General features: G+C 39.0%; 1 protein-coding gene across 8 annotated transcripts in view; it reads right to left on the bottom strand.

Annotated features, from left to right (window-relative positions):
• Positions 1-14,402, bottom strand: part of DDHD1 (DDHD domain containing 1) — a 91,595-nt gene that overhangs the window by 75,281 nt on the left and 1,912 nt on the right. The gene's annotated exons all lie outside the window — the stretch shown is intronic.

Consider the following 14,402-nt stretch of genomic DNA (forward strand, 5'->3'; position numbering starts at 1 on the left):
GTCAGAATGGCCTTCATCAAAACAATCTTCAAACAATAAATGCTGGAGACGGTGTGGATTAGAGGGAACCCTCCTACACTGTTGGTGAGAATATAAATTGGTACAGCCACTATGGAGAACATTATGGAGATTACCTAAAAAAAAAAAAAAAGAGCTACCATATGATCCAGCAATCCCACTCCTGGGCATATATCTGGAGAAAACCATAATTTTTTTTTAACATCTTTATTACAGTATAATTGCTTTACAATGTTGTGTTAGTTTCTGATGTATAACAAAGTGAATCAGCTATATGGATACATATATCCCCATATCCCCTCCCTCTTGCATCTCCCTATCCCACCCCTCTAGGTGGTCACAAAGCACCCAGCTGATCTCCCTGTGCTATGCAGCTGTTTCCCACTAGCTATCTATTTTACATTTGGCAGTGTATATATGTCAGTGCTACTCTCTCACTTCGTCCCAGCTTACCCTTCCCCCTCCCCATGTCCTCAAGTCCATTCTCTACACCTGTGTCTTTATTTCTGTCCTGCCCCTAGGTTCGCCAGAACCATTTTTCTCTCTTTTTTTTAGATTCCATATATATGTGTTCGCATACAGTATTTGTTTTTCTCTTTCTGGCTTACTTCACTCAGTGTGACAGACTCTAGGTCTATCCACCTCACTACAAAAAGCTCAATTTCGTTTCTTTTTATGGCTGAATAATATTCCATTGTATATATGTGCCACATCTTTATCCATTCATCTGTCGATGGACACTTAGGTTGCTTCCATGTCCTGGCTATTTTAAGTGGTGCTGTAATGAACATTGTGATACATGACTCTTTTTGAATTATGGTTTTCTTAGCGTATAATGCCTAGTAATGGGGTTGCTGGGTCATTTGTTAGTTCTATTTTTAGTTTTTTAAGGAACCTCCATACTGTTCTCCATAGTGGTTGTATCAATTTACATTCCTACCAACAGTGCAAGAGGGTTCCCTTTTCTCCACACCCTCTTCAGCATTTATTGTTTGTAGATTTTTTGATGATGGCCATTCTGACCAGTGTAAGGTGATACCTCATTGTAGTTTTGATTTGCATTTCTCGAATGATTAGTGATGTTGAACATCTTTTCACATGTTTGTTGGCAATCTGTATATCTTCTTTGGAGAAATTTCTGTTTAGGTCTTCTGCCCATTTTTGGATTGGGTTGTTTGTTGTTTTGATATTGAGCTGCATGAGCTGCTTGTGTAGTTTGGAGATTAATCCTTTGTCCAATGCTTTGTTTGCAAATATTTTCTCCCATTCTGAGGGCTGTCTTTTCATCTTGTTTTTGGTTTCCTTTGCTGTGCAAAAACTTTTAAATTTCATTAGGTCCCATTTGTTTATTTTTGTTTTTATTTCCATTACTCTAGGAGGTGGGTCAAAAAGGATCTTGCTGTGATTTATGTCATAGAGTGTTCTGCCTATGGAAAACCATAATTTGAAAGGATACACGCACCCCAATGTTTATTGCAGCACTATTTACACTAGCCAGGACATGGAAGTAACCTAAATGTCCATCAATGGAGGAATGGATAAAGAAGATGTGGTATATATATACAACAGAATATTACTCAGCCATAAAAAAGAACAAAATAATGCCATTTGCATTGAAATGGATGGACCTAGAGAGTGTCATACTGAGTGAAGTCACGGAGAAAGACAAATATCATATGGTATCACTTTATATGTGGAATCTAAAAAAATGGTACAAATGAACATATTTACAAAACAGAAACAGACTATGAAAACAAACTTATGGTTACCAGTGGGGAAAGGTTGAGGGGGAGGGATAAATTAGGAAGTTGGAATTAACATATACACACTACTATACATAAAACAGATAATTAGCAAGGACCTGCTGTATAGCATAGGGAACTCTACTCAATGCTCTGTAATAACCTATATGGGAAAAGAATCTGAAAAATAGATATATGTATGACTAAATCACTTTGCTGTACACCTGAAACTAACACAACACTGTAAATCACCTATACTCCAATACAGGGACTTCCCTGGTGGTCCGTGGTTAAGACTCCACACTTTCACTGCAGAGGGAACGGGTTCGACCCCTGGTCGGGGAACTAAGATCCCACATGCCACACAGTGCAGCCAAACAAATAGACAAAAAAAAAAAAAGAAAAGAAAAAGAAAACCAAAAAACTATACTCCAATATAAAATTTAAAAAAAAAATCACCAAAAAAAAGCCTTGAAAATTAGATCAGGTGAATTGAGACTTATAAAGGTCTCCATAAAACAGAAACAAACAAAAAATTGCAGAGCAATGGACACTTCCAAACGCCTTCTATTAGGTCACCATCACTCTGATACCAAAACCAGACACAGATATCACACAAAAAAAGAAAATAACAGGCCAGCATCACTGATGAACATAGAAAAATTCTTAACAAAATATTAACAAACTGAATTGAACAATACATGACTAAGTGGAATTTCCCCACGAATGCAAGGATGGTTCAACACTGGCAAATCAATCAATATGATACACCACATTAACAAACTGAAGAATAAAAACCATATGATCATCTCAATAGATGCAGAAAACGTTTCTGACAAAATTCAACACTTATTTATGATAAAAATGCTCCAGAAAGTGGGTGCACAGGTAACATACCTAAACATAGTAAAGGCCATATATGACAAGCCCCTAGATAATGTCATACTCAATGGTGAAAAACGGAAAGCATTTCCTCTAAGATCAGGAAGAAGACAAGATGTCCACTCTCATCACTTTTATTCAACATAGTATTGGAAATCCTAGCCACAGCAATTAGACAAGAAAAATAAAAGGAATCCACATTGGAAAGGAAGAAGTAAAACTGTCACTGTTTGCATATGACATACTACACATAGAAAATCCTAGAGATGCCATCAGAAAACTACTAGAGCTCATCAATGAATTTGGTAAAGTTGCAAGATACAAAATTAATACACAGAAATCTGCTGCATTTCTATATACTAACAATGAAAGATCAGAAGAGAAGTTAAAGAGACAATTCCATTTACCATTGCATCAACAAGAGAAAAATACCTAGGAATAAACCTATCTAAGGAGGTAAAAGACCTATACTCCAAAAACCATAAGACGGTGATGAAAGAAAAAGATGATGACACAAACAGATGGAAAGATATACCATGTTCTTAGATTGGAAGAGTCAATATTGTCAAAATGACTAAATTATCCAAGGCAATCTACAGATTCAATGCAATCACCTATCCAAATACCAAAGGCATTTTTCACAGAACTAGAACAAATAATTTTAAAATGTGTATGCGGGCTTCCCTGGTGGCGCAGTGGTTGAGAGTCCACCTGCCGATGCAGGGGACACAGGTTCGTGCCCCGGTCCGGGAAGATCCCACATGCCGTGGAGTGGCTGGGCCCGTGAGCCATGGCCATTGAGCCTGCACATCCGGAGCCTATGCTCTGCAACGGGAGAGGCCACAACAGTGAGAGGCCCGCGTACCGCAAAAAAAAAAAAAAAAAAAAATTTGTATGGAAACACAACAGACCCCAAATAGCTGAAAGAACAGAGCTGGAGGAATCATGCTCCCTGACTTCAGGCTATAGTACAAAGCTATGGTCATCAAAACAGTATGTTACTGGCACAAAAACCAACACATATATCAATGGAACAGAAAAGAGTGCCCAGATGTAAGCCCATGCACACATGGTCAATTAATCTACAACAAAGGAGGCAAGACTATACAATGGGGAAAAGAGAGTCTCTCCAATAAGTGGTGCTGGGAAAAATGGAAAGCTACGTGTAAAAGAATGAAATCAGGATGTTTTCTCACATCATGTACAAATAAACTCAAAATGGATTAAAGACCTAAGTGTAAGACCTGAAACCATAAAACTCCTAGAAGAGAACATAGAGAGAACACTCTGACATAAACTGTAGCAATATTTTTTTAGATCTGTCTCTTAAGACAAAAATAAACAAATGAGAGCTAATCAAATTTAAACGCTTTTGCACAGGAAAGAAAGCCATCAACAAATGAAAAATGGCCTACTGAATAGGAGAAAATATTTGTAAATGATATGCTCAATAAAGGGTTAATATCCAAAATATATAAACAGCTCATACAACTCAATGTCAAAAAAAAAAAAGACCCAATTAAAAAATGGGCGTAAGACCTCAACAGACATTTTTCCACACAAGACACAGAGATGGCCAACAGGCACATGAAAAGATGCTCAACACTGCTAATCAACAGGGAAATGCAAATCAAAACCAATGAGATAGCACCTCATGCCTGTCAGAGTGGCAATCATCAAAAATATCATAAATGGGGCTTCCCTGGTGGCGCAGTGGTTGAGAGTCTGCCTGCCGATGCAGGGGACACGGGTTCATGTCCCGGTCTGGGAAGATCCCACATGCCGCAGAGCAGCTGGGCCCATGAGCCATGGCCGCTGAGCCTGCGCGTCTGGAGCCTGTGCTCCGCAACGGGAGAGGCCACAACAGTGAGAGGCCCGCGTACCGCAAAAAACAAAACAAAACAAAAAGATCATAAATAACAAACTTTACTGCAAATGTGAGAAAAGGAAGCCGTTTTGTGGGAATGTAAATTGTTGCAGCCATTGTGGAAAACAGTATGGAGGTTCCTAAAAAACTAAAAATAGAACTACCATATGATCCAGCAACTCCCCTCCTGGGTATATAGCCAAAGGAAATAAAAACACTAATTTGAAAAGTACATGCACCCCAATGTTCACAGCAGCATTATTTACAATAGCCAAGACATACACAGAAGCAACCTAAATGTCCATCAACAGATGAATGGATAAAGAAGATGTAGTAATAACATGCACACACATATACATGATGGAATACTACTCAGTCATAAAAAACAATGAAGTGTTGCCATTTGCAACAACATCGATGGACCTTGGGAGTATTATGTTTATTGAAGTAAGTCAGACAGAGAAAGGTAAATACTGTTATCACTTACATGGGGAATCTAAAAATCAAACATATATAACGAAACAGAAACAGATTCCCAGATATAGAGAGCAAACTAGTGGTTACCAGTGGGGAGAGGGCAGTGGGAAGGGGCAAGATAGGGGTAGGGGATTAAGATGTACAAACTACTACTTATAAAATAAATAAGGTACAGGGATATATTGTACAGTGCAAGGAATATAGCCATTATTTTATAGTACCTTTAAATGGAGTATAATCTAGAGAAATGTTGAATCACTATGTTGTACACCTGAAACTAACATAATATTGTAAATCAACTACACCTCAATAAAAATAAATATTTTTTAAACCTACAGAAGACATGAGACAAAAACCAATATAACTAAAATGAATAAATAAATCGACAATTACAGGTGGGGACTTCATCCTCTGTCTCAATAATTTATAGTATGAGTAGATAGAAAAATCAGTGAGGACACAGAAGTTTTAAATTGGAAGGACAGCAAAAATAAGTAGGTAAAAGAAAAACAGAGATGAAATAAAATATAAAATGTGGGTTGAAGGCTACTTCCTCTAGAACCCTTTCAAATGCAACTTTGGATTGGCTGAACTGGTAATTTTCTGAGTGTATGTGAAGACAACTCTAATTTCCAAGGATGAGATCTGAGAATCTACATTTTTAACAATTCTCCCAGTGACTGTTAGGCTCAATGAAATCTGCAAACTACTAGTCTAAGACAGGATGCCGTTCCACCGGCAAGGGAATCCAGCAGAGGTGATTCAGAGGCTGAAGCGTATTCCTCTGTCCTTAGATCACCTGGAAAGGTATTCATATTGTTCAACCTCAGAGTCTACAGAAGGAATTAAGGTTTCTGCAGTGTGATACTTCATTGTGATTCCCTGAACTCTCAGGGGTGATAAAGCTGGTTTAAGATGAGCACATAGATGTATACATAGAGGGGGGTGGGGGGCTGGGGGGAGTGGGAGGGAGAGGAATATGTGTGTATGTACGTGTCATATAAGTATATGGTCATCGAATTTAGGCTGAAGTAATTCTGGTAGAACCGTAGCCTCCTACTCTTGTTTTTCAAAAATACAACAGGTCAACCACACACTTTTTAATTTCCAGAAGCTAGGCTTGGCTTCTAGTTCAAGAGCCAGTATACCAGCCTGACTTAAATACAACAGTTAACACGTATTAAAACCAGGTTCTGTGCTAGGCGCTCTACATGTGTATTTCAACAGAATCTTCCAATATCCCTGTGAAGCAGGAATTATTATCCCCATTTACAAAGAAGCTGGGCCACACAGCAATTATAACTTGCCCAAAGCCATACAGTTATGGTAAATCAAAGATTCATACTAAGGGAATTTGACAACCAAGATCTGTTCTCTGAGCCCACTTGGCTTTTACTGTTAATGCTGGATAAGGAATGGCCACTTCAGACCCCTGGAGTAAGGGTAGATTCGTATTTGAAGCTAGACCTTGTACTAGGTGCCAGAATCTAGCTGCCATCCCTACCACTGCTGGTTCAACTGCAGGTCAATTAAGAGAAATTCCTCAAAGTTTTCAAGCTGAGGTCTGCACTGTAAGGAATTATGGGCCGCTTCTTTTATGTCAGTGTGGCAGAAAATCCAGAACACGACTAGCTCTGCCTTGACTGAAAACTGAGCTGTCCTTAAGAAAGCTGTAAAGTTCTCTAGTGTATGAAAAGTCCTGATAGCTGGCAGATGCTTTAAATGAGCTTTTGGGGTGGATTCAGCACTCCCTACATCTGGTGATAAGATCTGCGCGCTGAAAACAGTACATGCTTAAGAATTTAGAATGCAAATTTAGAAGGAAAGAAGTCTTCCTTTTCCACAGCCAGTAGCTTTCTAAGAGAATGACTGGTGCACTTCTCTGGGGTCCAAGCCAGGAAGACTCAAGATAGTACAGCTCTTTCTGGGGTCTGAAAGACTAGGCAAAAATCAGTCACAGTTTCTCACAAGAGAAGGCAACAGTTATAGAAGTTCTAGGGCTGTACCTCAGAGTTGATTATCAAGATAGCAGGCCAAGAAATTGCTACGTCAGGAAAGAGACTACAAACTGGAACAGGAGAGTTGAAAGCCAAGAATGTCAAGTGAGCTGTAAATTTGAAAGGATAGAAGAGGCAGGAAAATGAAGAAATGAAAACAGCTGTTATATATAACTTACTATTCGTCACGGATGTTTCAAGATCTTCAAATATTTTAACTTATTACAACAATTCTAAAAGGTAGGTACTCTTTTTTTTTTGCGGTACACGGGCCTCTCACTGTTGTGGCCTCTCCCATTGCGGAGCACAGGCTCCGGACGCGCAGGCTCAGCGGCCATGGCTCACGGGCCTAGCCGCTCCGCGGCATGTGGGATCTTCCCAGACCGGGGCACGAACCCGTGTCCCCTGCATCGGCAGGCGGACTCTCAACCACTGCGCCACCAGGGAAGCCCGAAAAGGGTAGGTACTCTTATCCACATTTTACAGAAGAAGAAACATGGAGCATTTAAGTTGCCCAAAGTGACGCAGATAGTACATAGAAAAGCTGCGATTTGGACCTAGTTTGCCTCCAGTGGTTATTTACATTCATAATCACTATACAACACTGCCTCTCTAGAAAAACTGGTATGAACTGAAACAGAGGTTTCAGAGATGAAACTGATGAGCTGAGGTAGGATAAGAGTTGATCTGAAAACAAATGTTGTGAATCAGGTCCACCCTTTATGTTGTGATCTACCATACACTTTGATGGGTTCTAGGTCGGTCCATAAAAGACAGAATCCTGGCAGGCTAGCATAATTCTAAAAAATTCAATACAGTATTCTAGGATTAGGGACATTCACTATGTATGAGAAACAGTTACACCCTTCTCCCCCACCAAAAAAGTGTAACAGATAATGTAGTTTACACAAAATAATATGAGGCTAAATAGTAAGCAGGTTAAAGAATAAACTGCAACTATATTCAAAGACATTCTAAAATATAAAGGTCCCAATTTTTTTCTAGTGAAAGGCAAAGAGCAGAACCATGGGTAGTGGTGCTAGTCTTAAACAAGAAGAGTAAGCACAGTGGCTACACAATGAAAATGTCGAGCAAAGGCAAGAATCTATTCATAAACATTGCAGACACGTACACCTGTCTCATTTAGTGCCAGACATATGCACGGGTTCATTTCAGTAGTGGAGAGCCAGCATGGAAGAGGGAATGCCATTGAGAGTGCCTGAGCAGTGTGCTGTGCTTTCCTCAGGCTGAGTGGTCCTCGACAGTCTCTTTGAAGTAGACTCTCCTTGCAATATCTTTGGATTCACAGCAAAGACTTCATTTTCCAAACCATAAACAAACGTGGGGGGTACTTAACATTAACACTTATATCAGCTGTTAAAATACAAGTTTCCCTGAAGATCTACGTGGGTGAATCAGGTAGAAACGGGATACCCTGGGCCTACTTATAAGCGATTCTATAGAATGAGAAGCAAATAATGTATTCAGTCGATAAACTATTAACTGAAACTTGATTATCTGTAGTAAGTAGTAAAATACAAGGTGGGATTGCATTTAACTATGTATATCAAGGCTCAGAAGTAATTCCAACTCTGCTCCTTGTGCTTCACCTAAAGTTATTTTTGTAGCTCCTTCCACAGCATGTGATTTAGAGTCCTATGTTTTAGCATAGTTCATCCAGTTCTTTGTCCTATATCATGTGTCCCGAGAACTATCTGCATCGATGTTCAGAATGAGGGTTCACTGAGGAGTAGCCAAAGGGGGAATAGTAATATTAGAGAGTTTTCCATTCATATAGTTAAAATTCTGCAATAGCAAATAAAAGCTTAACTCTCTCAACTATTTGGAAAAGCCATCCATTCAGATGGAATTTATATTTCTCAAAGATTCCAGATATCTGAGGTCCTTGGGTACAGAAATATTAATAACATTGTAATTTCCAAAGACTGGCCTTGCCCCCAACAGTCAGTGAAGAGAGTTTATTTGAACACACAAGTGTAATGATTATAAAGATTATGTAGATATAGTTAAATGTAACAAGATATTAGAACAAACATTAATGAGTGTATAGTTTATTCTTATTGTATGGTAATGTGGCAAAATTAGAACACAGAATTACTTTTATATGATCATATCAATATTTCTACCATTTTCCCTTAGTTCTCTAGCACAGGCAATTTCTATTTTTCACCACTTTGAATTCCATGTGTCCCCTAATCCAGGGATATCAAAAAAGTATCTGTATTACACTTTTCATCCCATTAATCCACTCTTGTGTCAGTGGTTCAACATCTCTTTTTTTTTTGCGGTACGCGAGTCTCACTATTGTGGCCTCTCCCGTTGCGAAGCACTCCGGACGCGCAGGCTCAGCGGCCATGCCTCACGGGCCCAGCCACTCCGCGGCATGTGGGATCTTCCCGGACCGGGTCACGAACCCGTGTCCCCTGCATCAGCAGGCGGGCTCTCAACCACTGCGCCACCAGGGAAGCCGTCAACATCTTTTATAGGCACAATTTCCCTTCACCAAGGCAAGCTCAAAACAGTAGAATTGTAGGTTAAATATAGTGGCTATAAAAATGTTTTTCCTTGTTTTACTTTTTAACTGAGCTTCTAGGAATGTACTGTGGCAAAAAAAAAGAAGAGACTATATCTATAACCTTCATCAGTGTTGAAGTTCTTCTTGATAAAGTGCACAGTTTAAATTTCATCAGACTCATGAAAAGATAAAGGTCTTGGATCAGACTGCCCAACAATCAGGGATTCTAGGACTGCCTGCCTCCCCACCTCTTCTGCCAGGAATCTTCATCTTAGGCTTCCTGTGAACACATTCCATACTTCCCTCTCTCCTTTTTATCCCCCTACTCTCCTCACCCAGTGAGGATAATTCTCAGAGGATTCCATGACCAGCACAGCATATCCAGCTTTTCCTTGCTCTCTACAGAAAAGAATCAGCCGTAGGGTTTCAGACATCAAAGATCTTAGCAAAGCAGAAATTACAGGGTGTAATGTGAAGATAAAAGACCCAGGAAATAAAATTTGGAAGAGGGAAGGGTAGAAAAAGTCTTTTTTTACAGCAAAATAGTAAAGGAGGAAACAAGAGGGTGATGACAGATGGAGGAAAGAAAAGCATACTAATTAGTCTGAACATTTATATAAAGTAACTTGCACAACATGCATTATCACATTTGAGCCATACACAAACAAGGTGGATCAATAACTGATATTAAATCAGTTTTTAAACTAATGGTACAATGCAAAGGGAAAGAAAAGTCCTGAATGCTTTGGTCAGGTAGTGCCAAGTCCTACCCTCCATACAAGTCACCCACTAGTCATTCATATCTTTGTGCTATTTCAGTAGGTCTCTGAAACAAAGTCTAAAGCAGGCTTGATCTGGAACAGAGCTCTCAGAAGATTTCCGCCAGGGTTCTAAAACCTGAACAGTCAGAATTCCAGTGCAGCCCAAGGCTGCTTTCCAGGCTGAGCTAGTGGGAGATAATGCAGTTAAAAAGAGTAAAAGATAAAAGTCTCCCAAATTTTTTAGAGTCAGGCATCTCTAGTCCCTATAGCTCTGCTTTACTGAAGGCAGAAACTGATCAAGAAAGAGTACCTTCTACCAGCTTGGACTCTATTACTTTCCTCCTGATGCCTTGTGCTTCATAAAGGATTATTACTTATTAAGGTTATTAACCCTTGAATGAAAAAGACCTAAGAGATGGTTACAGCTACGCCAAGTTAATAAAAATCATATAATTTGGGTACTTGCAGAAAAAGCCCTAATTTTTCTGCCTTTTTATTGGGATAACACTTTCCAATATTTTATTGGGATAATAATATTTTCTCTTCAACATATCATGAAAACTGATTAATTTCTGAAGTGTTTGAAACTGCAAATGGCTTAGAATTATAATAATGTACATAGGCCTGATAGTACACAAAATGGGGGAAGGGGAGGGGTGAGGGAAGCTGTGGCTTATAGTTAATGACTGCTTCTGGAAACTACACATTCATATAAATATTTGGTCAATTAAATAACTAATTTAGGACTTCCCTGGTGGCGCAGTGGTTAAGAATCTGCCTGCCAATGCAGGGGACACGGCTTCGATCTCTGGTCTGGGAAGATCCCACATGCCGCAAAGCAACTAAGCCCGTGTGCCACAACTACTGATGCCACATGCCATGGCTACTGAAGCCCGTGTGACTACAGCCCGTGCTCTGCAACAAGAGAAGCCACTGCAATGAGAAGCCTGCGCACCGCAACGAAGAGCAGTCCCCCTCACCGCAACTAGGGAAAGCTTGCATGCAGCAATGAAGACCCATCACGGCCAAAATAAAAATAAAATAAAGTTAAAAAAATAACTAATTTAGTCAATGAATGGATATTACATATTGCCTAGTGCACACTGCACACATCACTGCTATCAGAATTGCTTTAAAACTATTCTTTTTTTGTTTTTTTATTTTGTTTGTTTTTGTTTTTTTTTAATTTTTGGCTTCATTGGGTCTTCGTGCTCCATGGCATGTGGGATCTTCCCGGACCAGGGTTCGAACCCGTGTTCCCTGCATTGGCAGGCGGATTCTTAACCACTGCACCACCTGGGAAGTCCTAAAACTATTCTTAACTCATCAAATATCTCTATAGTGTTCCAAATGCCTTCCCATAGCCTACTACTAAATGCTTCGGCCATTTCTTGTTATTATTCTTGACAAACATTTCACCTGTGATGAGGTAAAGGCCAGTGACAACAAACCCTCGGTACTCAACAGTTTGAATACCCAGTCTTATTAACCTTCATGTGAGTTTCTACAAGTAAGGTATAAAGTTTTCTGAGATCCACACAGATATAGTTAACACCTAGTACTTTGTGTCTACTATTGTTCTAAGCATGTTATAATAATAATTCTCAAAACAAGCCTATAAGGTGGATACAAGCAGCTTCGTTAAAACACAGGGAGCAAGGGAGTTCACTTAGCCATAATCAGCAATGATCAGTTTTTATCTAAAATGTCCACATGCATTGAGAAAAATATCTGAACAGTCAATAAACAAAAATAAGTTTCCTATAATTAAAGTTTTCACATGTAATAATATTGGCTTCCTAGCTATGGTAGACAAAACTTTTGTTCCCCTTCCAATTCATGTACCCCAAATTGGTTCAAATTTTATCTGTCAGTAAGAATTCAAAAGGAAAAGTAAATATAAATTAAATTAACACCTTTCTTTTAGACTAGGCATAGATAGCTAACGTATTGGCTTCAATACCCAGATAAAGTGTACTTAGGTCACAAAAGTCACTAGAATCCTACCACCATTATATGTAGGAACATATTGGACTCTTTTTTAACCTTTCATTACCACTATTTGGAAAATTTCCAGAAAGGTTTAAAAAGAAAAGTAAAAAGGAGGAAGGTGAAAAGCTGCAAAGTTCATAAGAGTCCTTCCATTTGAAGAAAGGCTGAAGAGTCCATACTGGGACTGAACCCTCCTGAGACGGTGTGAAAACTTACATAATACACAAAGACCTGAAGAGCCAATTAGAACAAAGTTACATGGGATTTTGTGAGAAGTAGTAAATTATGGACAAAAAGCACTATTTTCCTTTCAACTCATATGGAGGCCTGGGACACCCACAGGATTGTATCTTGCATAAAACTATCTAGAAAATGCTAAAATGGAGTCAAAATAGGTGTTGCTGTTATGCCAGTAAACAAAAATTAATTTATAAGCTATAGTTGGTCTATTGGTGATCTGATTTAGGAAAGAAGATTTGAGAAGACTAAGCTTTTCCTTTCCGGTTAATTTTTGTAGGCCCTAACTGTTCCTCGATTTATGACACTAGCATTCTAATGATATTCTCCAACTGTCCAATTCAACCTTTGTGTTGTCACTAATCATCTAAGTAATAGAGAACCTTCCAGTGTTTGGTTCCTTGATACAGGGTAAAGTCCAAACTCCTTAGCACTGCATGCTACCCTCTTCCTTTTCTAGCTACTCTCCCAAATGCACCATTCACAGGCAGATGCTTCCTTCACAATCACCTCATGTCCCTAATCAAACACGTCTGTCTCTGTGGTGGTCAAATCTCAAACCTAAGCTGTGTGGTTTGACCCCTGCAGGTATAGCCCTAATTTCCTCAAAGTGCCATGAGGTTTAATGCTTCTGTATCCTTGCATATGTTACTCCATCTGGCTGGTATGCCTTTCTCTCCATCTCCCTGGTTCTTCTGTCTGATTAAATTCATCCCTGAAGACTCAGTCTCACATAATCTGAGAAGCTTTTCTGACATCCTCATCCCTAGGTGGGTCAGATGCTCTTTGGACACTGGGCTGTATTCCCCCACTAGACTATGAACTGTTTTACCACTTTCTAGGTGAGTGACCTTGGACAAGTTCATTAATTTCACTGAGCCCGTTTCTTCATATAAAGAACATTAGCATTCATTTGCTGCTATTACTATGAAATAATGAATGTGAAAAAATCACTTTGTAGACAGTCAAGCACTGTGTAAGCATTAACAATCTTATCATAAACCAAAAGAACACACAGTATTCTAGGTGAATATACTTCAGTTGATCTAAGGTAAGATTCATCTCTTGGTTTCCAGGCCTCTCCAAGGATGCCCTGCATTTTATCCAACTTTATGACTCCAATTAAGTCCTTGTGCTTCTATCTTCAAAGGAAAAAAAAAAATCTATCATGATGTCTAGGTCATCTGAAGAAAAGACTTAGTGGGAAGCTCCTCAAGGGTAAGGATTGTCCTTTTTTTTTTCACCTTTCCTATTGCCTTCACAAGAGTACTGCGTGATGTACAAATACTGGTAAAAAGGAAAAAGATGAATGAGTGAGTGAATACAAGGATATCCTGTCCTTAGTGAGCTTATAATCAAAAGGAGTGAATGATGTGACAAGTCCCATATGAATCTGGCCTTGTGAAAGTGGTAACAAATGCCTTCAATGTCATCTTAAAGTGTAGTAAGAAACTGAATTTCCTGCTATGCTTATTTTGTTTGGTGATTTGATACATCTTGTAATTGCTATCTTAGTGACTCATGCTTAACGTGAATGTTTTAACATTATAGAATCGCTTATGCAATTCAATACCTATTTTAAAAAATATTTTCTGCACTAGGCCCTATGAGAATATGAAGACAAAGGTGATGGACTTTGCCCAGAAGATGCTAAACATACAGAAAAGAAGCTAAGTCATCAATACATATAATTAATACAAGGCAGAATGTTGTAAGATATACGGAAGACATCTGAGCTAGGCCACTGGGACCATAAAAATTATAGCTATATATCACAAATTACTGGGGGCCAACAGCTTCTGCTATTATAGAATATTATATACATGTATATATATAAAACATTTGCTACATGCAATGGTGGATGTTTCTGACGGCCTTCCTCCTTAACCTAAT

Source organism: Delphinapterus leucas, chromosome 2, assembly GCF_059928025.1.
Source record: "Delphinapterus leucas isolate spDelLeu-1000000601 "Yukka" chromosome 2, BTC_Dleu_Yukka2, whole genome shotgun sequence".
In the NCBI taxonomy this organism is placed as follows: domain Eukaryota; kingdom Metazoa; phylum Chordata; class Mammalia; order Artiodactyla; family Monodontidae; genus Delphinapterus; species Delphinapterus leucas.